We start from the raw sequence: 16,714 nt of genomic DNA, 5'->3' as shown, positions 1-16,714 counted from the left end.
TGCATATATTTTTGGTTGTGTTGGAGTATCCAATCATGGTTCTTTGTTATCTTGAAGGCTAACAATTTGACGATTAATTTAAGTTGGTTCAATAGTAGAATATGTGCATAAATGTTTTCATCTCTTGCTGACTTGGGTGCAATGTGTCTCTGAGATTGGGAGGGATGGAACAGTTTAAGAGTTTTACAGGCTCTTAGAACAATTAGCGCTAGGTTCCAGAGGCAACACACAATCACAAGCAAACAAAAAAAACAACAGGTCAATCTGTTACAAATGTATCCAAGATGTAGTAAGGGCCTTGGACAGATCAAAAGTATACTGGGGTCATTTTAAAAGTGAATAATCATCCCATACCAATATCTCCACTAAAAATTAAAAATTTGAAAGTTTTTTTTGTTTTGTTTGGTTTTGTTTTTCTTAACTTTTAAAACAAAACCATTGCTAGAACCGGTTAATAAACCACCCTAGCCACCCCATTATACAGATTTGGCATACTGTTGAAGCTATGGGTCTGATTTAAGGGCATCCACTCCTATTTATGATTGTAGGGATTCAGGATCCAGTGCATTAAAAATATAGTATAGCATATTAACCCTTTACTTTCAAACCGACCTATATATTCACTTATATTAGGGGGTCATAGAGAGGCAATAGGCTTAACCCTCAGATCACAGAAGAGAATTATAGAACCATTGGGTTCTTCTGCCCTCTGCAGGGAAAGGGATGAAAATAGACCCATTAAAACAAAATATCCTATTAAGATTATTTTTTTTTCTCATTTGTTTGTATTTTTTTATAACTAAGTTACCAAAATGTAATTTTTTTAATATAAATCATGTATATATACATTTTAAGTAAAAAGACAAAAAATATTTTATTTGATTTTTAATCTGCAATGCTGTTTATAACATTAAACAAAAAGAAAAATGACAGCCCAGCAATAAATTGTGCACTAAAGGAGATAAAAAGCTAGCAGACTTGTAGCCAAATGTCGATTATGGGGTTATTTTAAACCCCCTATTATTTCAGGGGGATACGTTGCAGAGCAAGTCCCAACAGAGGGGTAAACGTTTTGCTTACATTTTTATTGAAGGACTTATAAATAATAAAAATATAGCTTTTCTTTACTTTTTTTTTTAAGTGTGGTTGGTATTTAAAGTGAAACTTGTACTATTTAGGAGTGCAGGGATTATAGTCCAAATGTAATTTTCCCTCCTCACCCCTCACAAGTCCTTTTTTTTTTTTTTATTTTAATCTGCAAAACCAAAAAATAAAATATTTTTTAAGTTTTTATAATTCCATAATTTTTTGTTTTTAGTTTGTTTCTCTTTTGTTTCACATTGTAAACAAAACAAAATGGTTCCTACTATAGCACTTAATATATTGGGAAAAACAGAGGGCAAGTTGGGATGTGTAATTTGGCCAGGCTTGCCCCACCATAACATTTCACAAATAGCTTTAACATTTAGGGCCCAGAAAACAAAAAGCAATCTGAGCCAAAATGTATAAGCGGAAAATGAAACTGTAGGAAAAGATGTTTTTTTGGGTTTTTTTTTAATATAACAAAACAAAAAAAGTTTTATATAGAGGATAATACAAACCAGGATGGCTATTTAATATTCATATGAAAGGACATGTCTGTGTAGTTACATATTTTTTTTTTTTTCGCTTCAGATTTTTATTTTTTACCTCATTTTACCATGTTTGCAGATGGGTTTTTTGCCACAATATCTGCATTGTGTATTTTTATATATTATTTTTTTTTTTTTTTTTTACTTGAACAAAACTGACTGAAATTCTGTCTTGAGATATATAATCACACTCCATGCACTTTATATTCTTTTTTTCCTTCAAAATGTATTTTTTTTTCTTTATTTTTCTTAATACATTTCATTAAAAATATATGGGAAGAGACAAAAAGGGGTGGGACTCAAACTATATGCATAAAATATATACAGCGCTGTTTTCTATCTCGTAGAAACGAGAAGAAAGATTAAGTAAGTCGTGTTCTTCCGCCTAATTTTGTTTTTTTTTCCTCTGGTCGGACTAAAGTGGAATAATGGAAAAAAAGACACCTGATTTGTCACCAGAACAAATTACAATGAATTTATATGTATGCTTTTAACGCAACTGGTGCTTTATAATGTAACAGGTTCCCTCTTCCATAAGATTGACAATTGCATAGTGTCTAGGTGTAATCTCTCCAGTTAGATCATTGCTTTTTGTTTTTCTTCTCAACAGTCCTCATTAAGCTTTCTGCTATCTTTTTGTTTTTTCAAGATGGCGCCAATTACTTGGGGGCTTTCTTATGGTTGAGATGTTTAAAAATTTGCCATCAATATGTTGATACGTGGAGATAGGTGTGTCCAGCCTGTCTCTGCTATCGAACATCCATATCCCATCCTAAAAACACATGAGCCGTTTGCAGAACCTAGAACTAGTCCTGTTTTATGGATGTTTTCTATTTTATTTTATTTTATTTTTTGTTTTTTTTATTTTTAAAGCAGATAGTTAAAGCATACATGATGTTGCACAACTTGTAGAAAACAAAGAAGGGAAGGGTTAATGTATTAAATGTGCTGAATTGACATCAAGAACTTAATTTTATTAAAGTATTATTACTTAAACAATGACTCTGTCTTATTTTTTTGTTGGGGGGGGGGGGGCAGCACACTATTATTGTATGACAGTCTGATGTGTTTACAAAAATGATGTTTAACTTTAACTGTCGCCAGTGCTACATATCATATTCTCTTGTTCCACATGTGTACTAAAAAGTCCTTCAATGAAGGTCTGTTAATTATGGTGATGCTCTGCCTGGTGCAAAACCTCAATGGAGCAGATGTATTACGCCTGGAGAAGTAATAAAGTAGTGATAAGTGGAAGCTGATAACGCACCAGCTCCGAACTGTCATTTTCAAACTAATGCTTGGCTGGTGCGTTATCACTTCTCCAGGCTTAATACATCTGCACCAATGTTTGCAAGCCGCAGGGAAAAGGTATCCGACCCACAGTATCCTACCAGACTATCTGCTGACTCTTTATTGGATGAGTGTGCTGACCATTCTAGCCATGAGTGGTATTCTTTATCTCTAAGCCAGAGGTTCTAAAACGGGTTCCTCAAGGCACCACAATGGTCCAGGTTTAAGTTTATCCATGCTTAACCACAGGTGATTTAATTAGCACCTCAGTCAATTTGATGTAACCATCTGCTGAGCCATGGATATTCTTAATACCTGGACCGTTGGGTGTCTTGAGGACCACGTTTGAGAATCTCTGACCTAAGCTTTTCATTTGAGTTATCCACTAAGAATTGAGGCCCAAATTTGTTAAACCTTAAAAAGTGATAAAGTGGAGACTGATAAAGAGAGAGAAAGTAGCAGCCAATCAGCTTCCTGCCATGTTACAGGCTGTGTTTGAAAAATGAAAGGAGCTGGATGGTTGATACTTCTATCACTCTTGGGGGGTATTCAATGCGGGCAATTGAGTCACCGGGGGGCTATTCAATTAACCCTGATAAGCCGGCGCGAGACGCAGCTCATCTAGGATTTAGTTTCACCTGCCTCAGATGAAGCAAAATCACAGAAAACACACAGGTTTCACTGAACCTGTGTGTTTTCGGGTGAAAATTATTATATTCTAATTGGTGGCTCCCCCCCGGGATCTGGATTGAAAGTCGACAGTAACTAGGTCGACAATGTCTAGGTCGACCACTGTTGGTCGACAGTAACTAGGTCGACAGGGTCTTTAGGTCGACAGGTCAAAAGGTCGACATGAGTTTTTCACAATTTTTTTCTTTTTTTTGAACTTTTTCATACTTAACGATCCACGTGGACTACGATTGGAGCGGTAATCTGTACCGAGGGAAGCGGTAGCGGAGCGAAGGCACCATGCCCGAAGCATGGCGAGCGAAGCGAGCCATGCACTAATTGGGGTTCCCAGTCACTCTACGAAGAAAACAACACCAAAATAACATTAAAAACTCATGTTGACCTGTCGACCTAGAACATGTCGACCTAAAGACCCTGTCGACCTAGTTACTGTCGACCAATAGTGGTCGACCTAGACATTGTCGACCTAGTTACTGTCGACTTTCAATACCACACCCCACCCCAAAAAAAAAAGTATATAGAAGAAACCTCAGGAAAAATCACAGAAAACGTATTTATTTTATTTAGCTCCCAATGTTTCTTCGCAGGTAATTGAATACCCCCCTTTATCTGTCTCCACTTTATCACTTTTTAAAGCTTAATACAATTAGGCCTGAGTACTGGTGGGACAACCGTACCGTAGGATCACTTAGGACTCCCGAAAGTGGAATTTATTTATTATATTTATCATTTTCCAATTAACAGACAAAGTTTAAATGAATTTGATATATACATACACACAAACACACGCACAGATGTGTCGTACAGTATTGCTGAAGTTGCGCCAAACATTCCGCCTCTGCATCAGTTCCGGTGCGCCTGACCTTGCTCTGAGCGTCTGTTACGTATTTTTCTCTCTGATGTGCATCTAATTTGATAAGACTGCGCTGATTCATTTGATAGGCAGCACGTATACATCTGTGTGCCACTGAGTCTGAATCTTTATACAGAGTGCTATAACGCAGCGGTTGCCGCATCTTCACTTCCATTGCTGAAGACACACAACTCTACCTCTCATCTCATCTCCTGATCTGTCCCCCTCTGTCCTCTCTCAGGTTTCCAGCTGCCTCTCCGCAATCTCCTCCTGGATGTCTGAACGCTCTCTAAAGCTCAACATGGACAAAACTGAACTCATCATCTTCCCCCCATCCAGAGCAACACCCCCGACCAATATCTCCATCATTGTTGACAACACCACCATCTCCCCCATTCCCCTACTCCGCTGCTTGGGCGTCACTCTTGACTCCTCCCTCTCCTTTGCACCCCACATCCAAGTTCTGGCACAATCCTGTCGGTTCCAACTACGCAACATTGCTCGTATCAGGCCATATCTCTCCCAGAGTGCAACTAAACTCATCATCCACTCACTGGTCATCTCACGACTTGACTACTGCAACGTCGTCCTCACTGGCCTCGCTTGCTCCCCTCCAATCTGTCCTGAACTCCGCAGCTAGGCTTATCTTCCTCTCCTGCCGCACCACATCTGCCACTCCCCTTCGACAAAATCTACACTGGCTCCCATTCCCCTACAGAATCCTCTTCAAACTCCTCACCCTCACATACAAGGCCATCTCTAATTCCACTGCTCCCTACATCTCCAACCTCCTTTCCCTTCATACTCCCTACGGTCGACTAATGACCGTCGCCTCTCCACTGCCCTGGTCACTGCTTCCCATGCACGAGTTCAGGATTTTGCCCGTGCTGCACCCCTTCAGTGGAACGCACTCCCCCGCTCCATTCGACTCTCCCCGACCTTGCAAAGCTTCAAACGGGCACTAAAAACCCACCTATTCATCAAAGCATACCCTCCCGATGCATAACCCAGTGCTGAAGCCACGCCTCCACCCCCCTGCCTCATGCCGTGAACATCTCAGCTTTGCTTGCATACTGCCATCAGGCTACCTCCCACTTGCCTGCACCTCTTGTCATCTGTCTGTCGCCCCTCCCCAATAGATTGTTAAGCTCTTCAGAGCAGGGCCCTCTTTCCTCTTGTTATCTAAGCCCTCGTCTCGACACATTTCACTCGCAGCTCTCCCCTACTCAACGACCATCTTTATCCTGCTAGTAAAGGCTCATCTCCATCTATGGCCATCAGCCTCTAGTAGTACGATGATCACTCCATCAATACTTACATCTTAGCTGTATTATGTCTTGAGAATGTGTGGTGCTCTGTTACCTGTACTCTATTTCTGTTATTTATTTACTGTAATGCTATGTTTTGTCCCCTGTACTGTCCTTTGTACGGCGCTGCGAAACACATGTGGCGCCTTATAAATAAAATGTAATAATAATAATAATTGTGCTCGTATACAGATTCAGACTCTTTTGCACACCAAATTAGTCGGTGCAGTCTCATGAAGCGGTTTTCGTACAATTGACACTAAAACGCACATTCGAGTGAAACAGATGCTACACCGCTTGGCCGGCCTTAGTCGTGTTGCGTGCTGGTATATAAGAACATACCTGTAATTGCACAAAGTCATGATCAGACTGGATGGGTTCTTATCTACCATCGCATTCTGTGTTTCTGTGTTTGTTTAGGTTGCCAAAAAAAGTCTTAAACATGGAGTATAACTCTTGTCTGTTCATTTGTAATATCCAAACCCACAGTTTATAGTCAACGAGTAAAAACATATGGAGCTGGTAAGTCTCTGTGGGTACCCCAATTTATACAAAGTATTTAATTTACAGAACATATTAATGTTCAGATGTGGGTTTATGCTACTTAATTGCCTCAATAAATATATCTGCTGGGAATTGTAGTGCCACGTACAAAATACTGGATAGAAAACACAAACGCATATTTGTTGCTCTTGGGGCTGAGGAGAGGAGGAGCCTGGGGACAGCAAGCCTTCGGGAGATGAGGGGTCTATTCAGGAAGCAGTGAAAAGTGTGGAGAAGTGAGTCAGTGGAGAAGTTGTCCATGGCAACCAATCAGCACTGAAGTAACGTTAATCATTTGCATAATATACAATTGTACGGAGCAGCTGATTGGTTGCCATGGGCAACTTCTCCACTCTTTTCACTGCTTCATGAATAGACCCCTTAGAGTGGCGGGGTATGCGTAGTAGCTTCCTCGGCCATTCTGTATACCAGCGGTTATCAAATTGTGTGCCTAGACATCCTAGGGTGCCACGGGTTGGTGGTCCAGGATCAAATCAAATGATGGTCAAAGTGGTAGGCAAAACCAGTGCTTGTGGCTAGCAAACCTAAAACCTGGACAATCAGACGCACAGCTGTACACCAACACATACCTGACCCTAAGGATGACCGGTAGGTACAGTGGGGGTCATTCTGACCTGAATGTTCGCTGCAGTTCTTCGCAGCGCAGCTTTCAGGTCAGAACTGCGCCGGCGCATGGCTGACAGCCGACGGCTGTCGGAGCCTAGCGATCGCCTCTGCCTGATTGACAGGCCAAGGTGGGAAGGGGCGGCAGGGCAGCGTTTGGCCGTCGTTTTGTGGGCGCAGTCTGGCCAACGCAGGCGTGGCCGGACCGCACGGGGGGTGGGCCGCATTGGCTGCGCAGGCCCGGAGCTACTCCTGAAGTACAAAAGCATTGCCGCTGTGCGATGCTTTTGTACTTCAGCGACAGGGCAGGGACTGACATGCGGGGCGGGCTAGCCCTGTGCTGAGCGTCCCCCCGCATGTCTGTGTTCCTGATCGTAGCTGTGCTAAATTTAGCACAGCTATGATCAAGTTGGAATCACCCCCTATGTACTTCATGTAATATACTTATTTATTTTCAAAATTTATCAATAAAAAACTTTCATCTTAGGGGTCCTGTGATTCAAGAACCACTGCTGTATACTGTACAGTCGGAGAGCCCTGCCAAACAGCGTGAAAGTATATAACCTTTCATAATAATGTATGGTAGTATCTGGGTAAGTACAAATAAATCCAGAGCATAGCGGTAGAACAAATATAGGTTGAAACTGATAGACAATTGTCTTATTTCAACCTTGACAACTATGTTACTATGTAGCTCAGACCACGCTGTACTCTGCCAGTGTAAGGCAAAGATGAAGAGGTCTCTGCTTCATAAAATGGTCTGTCAGAGACATCGCTCCCTTTCTGGGCGGAATGCAATTGTTTTTCTGCGGACAGCCACTAGATGGCGCACAAACGGAGCTATGCAATTGTAGCACCGTTCGTGCGCGCTGGCTCCCGTCGTCTGCATTTCAGCTTGCACTCCGCTGGGGGTAGTGAGCTGAAATGCACAAAAAGTGACACGTTTGGGCGCCATACTTTGGTCAGACTTTATGCGACTAATCACGACCTCTATGGACGCGATCAGCGCGAAAGCTACACACAATTCAAAATCACCCCCGTAATCTCCCGTCACTTTAGACAGGAGACTGTTTGCGATAATCAATTGAATACCGCCCCCTGTGTCCTATATACAGTGATATCGCTCCCTCTCTGTGTCCTGGGGATCCAGTGTATAGTGCTGATCACTATACTGTAGGTGATATTACAGGTGATGTATACAGTGATATCGCTCCCTCTCTGTGTCCTGGGGATCCGGTGTATAGCGCTGATCACTGTACTGTAGGTGATATTACAGGTGATGTATACAGTGATATCTCTCCCTCTCTGTGTCCTGGGGATCCGGTGTATAGCGCTGATCACTGTACTGTAGGTGATATTACAGGTGATGTATACAGTGATATCGCTCCCTCTCTGTGTCCTGGGGATCCGGTGTATAGCGCTGATCACTGTACTGTAGGTGATATTACAGGTGATGTATACAGTGATATCTCTCCCTGTCTGTGTCCTGGGGATCCGGTGTATAGCGCTGATCACTGTACTGTAGGTGATATTACAGGTGATGTATACAGTGATATCGCTCCCTCTCTGTGTCCTGGGGATCCGGTGTATAGCGCTGATCACTGTACTGTAGGTGATATTACAGGTGGTGTATACAGTGATATCGCTCCCTCTCTGTGTCCTGGGGATCCGGTGTATAGTGCTGATCACTGTACTGTAGGTGATATTACAGGTTGTGTATACAGTGATATCGCTCCCTCTCTGTGTCCTGGGGATCCAGTGTATAGTGCTGATCACTATACTGTAGGTGATATTACAGGTGATGTATACAGTGATATCGCTCCCTCTCTGTGTCCTGGGGATCCGGTGTATAGCGCTGATCACTGTACTGTAGGTGATATTACAGGTGATGTATACAGTGATATCTCTCCCTCTCTGTGTCCTGGGGATCCGGTGTATAGCGCTGATCACTGTACTGTAGGTGATATTACAGGTGATGTATACAGTGATATCGCTCCCTCTCTGTGTCCTGGGGATCCGGTGTATAGCGCTGATCACTGTACTGTAGGTGATATTACAGGTGATGTATACAGTGATATCTCTCCCTGTCTGTGTCCTGGGGATCCGGTGTATAGCGCTGATCACTGTACTGTAGGTGATATTACAGGTGATGTATACAGTGATATCGCTCCCTCTCTGTGTCCTGGGGATCCGGTGTATAGCGCTGATCACTGTACTGTAGGTGATATTACAGGTGGTGTATACAGTGATATCGCTCCCTCTCTGTGTCCTGGGGATCCGGTGTATAGTGCTGATCACTGTACTGTAGGTGATATTACAGGTTGTGTATACAGTGATATCGCTCCCTCTCTGTGTCCTGGGGATCCGGTGTATAGCGCTGATCACTGTACTGTAGGTGATATTACAGGTGATGTATACAGTGATATCGCTCCCTCTCTGTGTCCTGGGGATCCGGTGTATAGCGCTGATCACTGTACTGTAGGTGATATTACAGGTGATGTATACAGTGATATCGCTCCCTCTCTGTGTCCTGGGGATCCGGTGTATAGCGCTGATCACTGTACTGTAGGTGATATTACAGGTGATGTATACAGTGATATCGCTCCCTCTCTGTGTCCTGGGGATCCGGTGTATAGCGCTGATCACTGTACTGTAGGTGATATTACAGGTGATGTATACAGTGATATCTCTCCCTCTCTGTGTCCTGGGGATCCGGTGTATAGCGCTGATCACTGTACTGTAGGTGATATTACAGGTGATGTATACAGTGATATCACTCCCTCTCTGTGTCCTGGGGATCCGGTGTATAGCGCTGATCACTGTACTGTAGGTGATATTACAGGTGATGTATACAGTGATATCGCTCCCTCTCTGTGTCCTGGGGATCCGGTGTATATCGCTGATCACTGTACTGTAGGTGATATTACAGGTGATGTATACAGTGATATCGCTCCCTCTCTGTGTCCTGGGGATCCGGTGTATAGCGCTGATCACTGTACTGTAGGTGATATTACAGGTGATGTATACAGTGATATCGCTCCCTCTCTGTGTACTGGGGATCCGGTGTATAGCGCTGATCACTGTACTGTAGGTGATATTACAGGTGATGTATACAGTGATATCGCTCCCTCTCTGTGTCCTGGGGATCCGGTGTATAGCGCTGATCACTGTACTGTAGGTGATATTACAGGTGATGTATACAGTGATATCGCTCCCTCTCTGTGTCCTGGGGATCCGGTGTATAGCGCTGATCACTGTACTGTAGGTGATATTACAGGTGATGTATACAGTGATATCGCTCCCTCTCTGTGTCCTGGGGATCCGGTGTATAGCGCTGATCACTGTACTGTAGGTGATATTACAGGTGATGTATACAGTGATATCGCTCCCTCTCTGTGTCCTGGGGATCCGGTGTATAGCGCTGATCACTGTACTGTAGGTGATATTACAGGTGATGTATACAGTGATATCGCTCCCTCTCTGTGTCCTGGGGATCCGGTGTATAGTGCTGATCACTGTACTGTAAGTGATATTACAGGTGATGTATACAGTGATATCGCTCCCTCTCTGTGTCCTGGGGATCCGGTGTATACTGCTGATCACTGTACTGTAGGTGATATTACAGGTGATGTATACAGTGATATCGCTCCCTCTCTGTGTCCTGGGGATCCGGTGTATAGCGCTGATCACTGTACTGTAGGTGATATTACAGGTGATGTATACAGTGATATCGCTCCCTCTCTGTGTCCTGGGGATCCGGTGTATAGCGCTGATCACTGTACTGTAGGTGATATTACAGGTGATGTATACAGTGATATCGCTCCCTCTCTGTGTCTTGGGGATCCGGTGTATAGCGCTGATCACTGTACTGTAGGTGATATTACAGGTGATGTATACAGTGATATCGCTCCCTCTCTGTGTCCTGGGGATCCGGTGTATAGTGCTGATCACTGTACTGTAGGTGATATTACAGGTGATGTATACAGTGATATCGCTCCCTCTCTGTATCCTGGGGATCCGGTGTATAGCGCTGATCACTGTACTGTAGGAGATATTACAGGTGATGTATACAGTGATATCGCTCCCTCTCTGTGTCCTGGGGATCCGGTGTATAGTGCTGATCACTGTACTGTAGGTGATATTACAGGTGATGTATACAGTGATATCGCTCCCTCTCTGTGTCCTGGGGATCCGGTGTATAGCGCTGATCACTGTACTGTAGGTGATATTACAGGTGATGTATACAGTGATATCGCTCCCTCTCTGTGTCCTGGGGATCCGGTGTATACTGCTGATCACTGTACTGTAGGTGATATTACAGGTGATGTATACAGTGATATCGCTCCCTCTCTGTATCCTGGGGATCCGGTGTATAGCGCTGATCACTGTACTGTAGGTGATATTACAGGTGATGTATACAGTGATATCGCTCCCTCTCTGTGTCCTGGGGATCCGGTGTATAGCGCTGATCACTGTACTGTAGGTGATATTACTAGTGATGTATACAGTGATATCGCTCCCTCTCTGTGTCCTGGGGATCCGGTGTATAGCGCTGATCACTGTACTGTAGGTGATATTACAGGTGATGTATACAGTGATATCGCTCCCTCTCTGTGTCCTGGGGATCCGGTGTATAGCGCTGATCACTGTACTGTAGGTGATATTACAGGTGATGTATACAGTGATATCGCTCCCTCTCTGTATCCTGGGGATCCGGTGTATAGCGCTGATCACTGTACTGTAGGTGATATTACAGGTGATGTATACAGTGATATCGCTCCCTCTCTGTGTCCTGGGGATCCGGTGTATAGCGCTGATCACTGTACTGTAGGTGATATTACAGGTGATGTATACAGTGATATCGCTCCCTCTCTGTGTCCTGGGGATCCGGTGTATAGAGCTGATCACTGTACTGTAGGTGATATTACAGGTGATGTATACAATGATATCGCTCCCTCTCTGTGTCCTGGGGATCCGGTGTATAGCGCTGATCACTGTACTGTAGGTGATATTACAGGTGATGTATACAGTGATATCGCTCCCTCTCTGTGTCCTGGGGATCCGGTGTATAGCGCTGATCACTGTACTGTAGGTGATATTACAGGTGATGTATACAGTGATATCGCTCCCTCTCTGTGTCCTGGGGATCCGGTGTATAGTGCTGATCACTGTACTGTAGGTGATATTACAGGTGATTATACAGTGATATCGCTCCCTCTCTGTGTCCTGGGGATCCGGTGTATAGTGCTGATCACTGTACTGTAGGTGATATTACAGGTGATGTATACAGTGATATCGCTCCCTCTCTGTGTCCTGGGGATCCGGTGTATAGTGCTGATCACTGTACTGTAGGTGATATTACAGGTGATGTATACAGTGATATCGCTCCCTCTCTGTGTCCTGGGGATCCGGTGTATAGTGCTGATCACTGTACTGTAGGTGATATTACAGGTGATGTATACAGTGATATCTCTCCCTCTCTGTGTCCTGGGGATCCGGTGTATAGCGCTGATCACTGTACTGTAGGTGATATTACAGGTGATGTATACAGTGATATCGCTCCCTCTCTGTGTCCTGGGGATCCGGTGTATAGCGCTGATCACTGTACTGTAGGTGATATTACAGGTGATGTATACAGTGATATCGCTCCCTCTCTGTGTCCTGGGGATCCGGTGTATAGTGCTGATCACTGTACTGTAGGTGATATTACAGGTGATGTATACAGTGATATCGCTCCCTCTCTGTGTCCTGGGGATCCGGTGTATAGCGCTGATCATTGTACTGTAGGTGATATTACAGGTGATGTATACAGTGATATCGCTCCCTCTCTGTGTCCTGGGGATCCGGTGTATAGCGCTGATCACTGTACTGTAGGTGATATTACAGGTGATGTATACAGTGATATCGCTCCCTCTCTGTGTCCTGGGGATCCGGTGTATAGCGCTGATCACTGTACTGTAGGTGATATTACAGGTGATGTATACAGTGATATCGCTCCCTCTCTGTGTCCTGGGGATCTGGTGTATAGCGCTGATCACTGTACTGTAGAAGATATTACAGGTGATGTATACAGTGATATCGCTCCCTCTCTGTGTCCTGGGGATCCGGTGTATAGCGCTGATCACTGTACTGTAGGTGATATTACAGGTGATGTATACAGTGATATCGCTCCCTCTCTGTGTCCTGGGGATCCGGTGTATAGCGCTGATCACTGTACTGTAGGTGATATTACAGGTGATGTATACAGTGATATCGCTCCCTCTCTGTGTCCTGGGGATCCGGTGTATAGCGCTGATCACTGTACTGTAGGTGATATTACAGGTGATGTATACAGTGATATCGCTCCCTCTCTGTGTCCTGGGGATCCGGTGTATAGCGCTGATCACTGTACTGTAGGTGATATTACAGGTGATGTATACAGTGATATCGCTCCCTCTCTGTGTCCTGGGGATCCGGTGTATAGCGCTGATCACTGTACTGTAGGTGATATTACAGGTGATGTATACAGTGATATCGCTCCCTCTCTGTGTCCTGGGGATCCGGTGTATAGCGCTGATCACTGTACTGTAGGTGATATTACAGGTGATGTATACAGTGATATCGCTCCCTCTCTGTGTCCTGGGGATCCGGTGTATAGCGCTGATCACTGTACTGTAGGTGATATTACAGGTGATGTATACAGTGATATCGCTCCCTCTCTGTGTCCTGGGGATCTGGTGTATAGCGCTGATCACTGTACTGTAGGTGATATTACAGGTGATGTATACAGTGATATCGCTCCCTCTCTGTGTCCTGGGGATCCGGTGTATACTGCTGATCACTGTACTGTAGGTGATATTACAGGTGATGTATAGAGTGATATCGCTCCCACTCTGTGTCCTGGGGATCCGGTGTATAGCGCTGATCACTGTACTGTAGGTGATATTACCGGTGATGTATACAGTGATATCGCTCCCTCTCTGTGTCCTGGGGATCCGGTGTATAGCGCTGATCACTGTACTGTAGGTGATATTACAGGTGATGTATACAGTGATATCGCTCCCTCTCTGTGTCCTGGGGATCCGGTGTATAGCGCTGATCACTGTACTGTAGGTGATATTACAGGTGATGTATACAGTGATATCGCTCCCTCTCTGTGTCCTGGGGATCCGGTGTATAGCGCTGATCACTGTACTGTAGGTGATATTACAGGTGATGTATACAGTGATATCGCTCCCTCTCTGTGTCCTGGGGATCCGGTGTATAGCGCTGATCACTGTACTGTAGGTGATATTACAGGTGATGTATACAGTGATATCGCTCCCTCTCTGTGTCCTGGGGATCCGGTGTATAGCGCTGATCACTGTACTGTAGGTGATATTACAGGTGATGTATACAGTGATATCGCTCCCTCTCTGTGTCCTGGGATCCGGTGTATAGCGCTGATCACTGTACTGTAGATGATATTACAGGTGATGTATACAGTGATATCGCTCCCTCTCTGTGTCCTGGGGATCCGGTGTATAGCGCTGATCACTGTACTGTAGGTGATATTACAGGTGATGTATACAGTGATATCGCTCCCTCTCTGTGTCCTGGGGATCCGGTGTATAGCGCTGATCACTGTACTGTAGGTGATATTACAGGTGATGTATACAGTGATATCGCTCCCTGTGTCCTGGGGATCCGGTGTATAGCGCTGATCATTGTACTGTAGGTGATATTACAGGTGATGTATACAGTGATATCGCTCCCTCTCTGTGTCCTGGGGATCCGGTGTATAGCGCTGATCACTGTACTGTAGGTGATATTACAGGTGATGTATACAGTGATATCGCTCCCTCTCTGTGTCCTGGGGATCCGGTGTATAGTGCTGATCACTGTACTGTAGGTGATATTACAGGTGATGTATACAGTGATATCGCTCCCTCTCTGTGTCCTGGGGATCCGGTGTATAGCGCTGATCACTGTACTGTAGGTGATATTACTAGTGATGTATACAGTGATATCGCTCCCTCTCTGTGTCCTGGGGATCCGGTGTATAGCGCTGATCACTGTACTGTAGGTGATATTACAGGTGATGTATACAGTGATATCGCTCCCTCTCTGTGTCCTGGGGATCCGGTGTATAGCGCTGATCACTGTACTGTAGGTGATATTACAGGTGATGTATACAGTGATATCGCTCCCTCTCTGTGTCCTGGGGATAAGGTGTATAGTGCTGATCACTGTACTGTAGGTGATATTACAGGTGATGTATACAGTGATATCTCTCCCTCTCTGTGTCCTGGGGATCCGGTGTATAGCGCTGATCACTGTACTGTAGGTGATATTACAGGTGATGTATACAGTGATATCGCTCCCTCTCTGTGTCCTGGGGATCCGGTGTATAGCGCTGATCACTGTACTGTAGGTGATATTACAGGTGATGTATACAGTGATATCGCTCCCTCTCTGTGTCCTGGGGATCCGGTGTATAGTGCTGATCACTGTAGTGTAGGTGATATTACAGGTGATGTATACAGTGATATCGCTCCCTCTCTGTGTCCTGGGGATCCGGTGTATAGCGCTGATCACTGTACTGTAGGTGATATTACAGGTGATGTATACAGTGATATCGCTCCCTCTCTGTGTCCTGGGGATCCGGTGTATATCGCTGATCACTGTACTGTAGGTGATATTACAGGTGATGTATACAGTGATATCGCTCCCTCTCTGTGTCCTGGGGATCCGGTGTATAGCGCTGATCACTGTACTGTAGGTGATATTACAGGTGATGTATACAGTGATATCGCTCCCTCTCTGTGTCCTGGGGATCCGGTGTATAGTGCTGATCACTGTACTGTAGGTGATATTACAGGTGATGTATACAGTGATATCTCTCCCTCTCTGTGTCCTGGGGATCCGGTGTATAGCGCTGATCACTGTACTGTAGGTGATATTACAGGTGATGTATACAGTGATATCGCTCCCTCTCTGTGTCCTGGGGATCCGGTGTATAGCGCTGATCACTGTACTGTAGGTGATATTACAGGTGATGTATACAGTGATATCGCTCCCTCTCTGTGTCCTGGGGATCCGGTGTATAGCGCTGATCACTGTACTGTAGGTGATATTACAGGTGATGTATACAGTGATATCGCTCCCTCTCTGTGTCCTGGGGATCCGGTGTATAGCGCTGATCACTGTACTGTAGGTGATATTACAGGTGATGTATACAGTGATATCGCTCCCTCTCTGTGTCCTGGGGATCCGGTGTATAGTGCTGATCACTGTACTGTAGGTGATATTACAGGTGATGTATACAGTGATATCGCTCCCTCTCTGTGTCCTGGGGATCTGGTGTATAGCGCTGATCACTGTACTGTAGGTGATATTACAGGTGATGTATACAGTGATATTGCTCCCTCTCTGTGTCCTGGGGATCCGGTGTATAGCGCTGATCACTGTACTGTAGGTGATATTACAGGTAATGTATACAGTGATATCGCTCCCTCTCTGTGTCCTGGGGATCCGGTGTATAGTGCTGATCACTGTACTGTAGGTGATATTACAGGTGATGTATACAGTGATATCGCTCCCTCTCTGTGTCCTGGGGATCCGGTGTATAGCGCTGATCACTGTACTGTAGGTGAGATATTACAGGTGATGTATACAGTGATATCGCTCCCTCTCTGTGTCCTGGGGATCCGGTGTATAGCGCTGATCACTGTACTGTAGGTGATATTACAGGTGATGTATACAGTGATATCGCTCCCTCTCTGTGTCCTGGGGATCCGGTGTATAGCGCTGATCAC

The 16,714-nt window shown here is 44.7% G+C and overlaps 1 long non-coding RNA gene across 1 annotated transcript in view; it reads right to left on the bottom strand.

Annotated features, from left to right (window-relative positions):
• Positions 1-16,714, bottom strand: part of LOC134980137 (uncharacterized) — a 47,162-nt gene that overhangs the window by 4,879 nt on the left and 25,569 nt on the right. The gene's annotated exons all lie outside the window — the stretch shown is intronic.

Source organism: Pseudophryne corroboree, chromosome 12 (genome assembly GCF_028390025.1).
Source record: "Pseudophryne corroboree isolate aPseCor3 chromosome 12, aPseCor3.hap2, whole genome shotgun sequence".
Classification (NCBI taxonomy): Eukaryota; Metazoa; Chordata; class Amphibia; order Anura; family Myobatrachidae; genus Pseudophryne; species Pseudophryne corroboree.
Note: the sequence above shows the minus strand (reverse complement) of the source record. Positions and strands in the feature narration are given on the sequence as shown.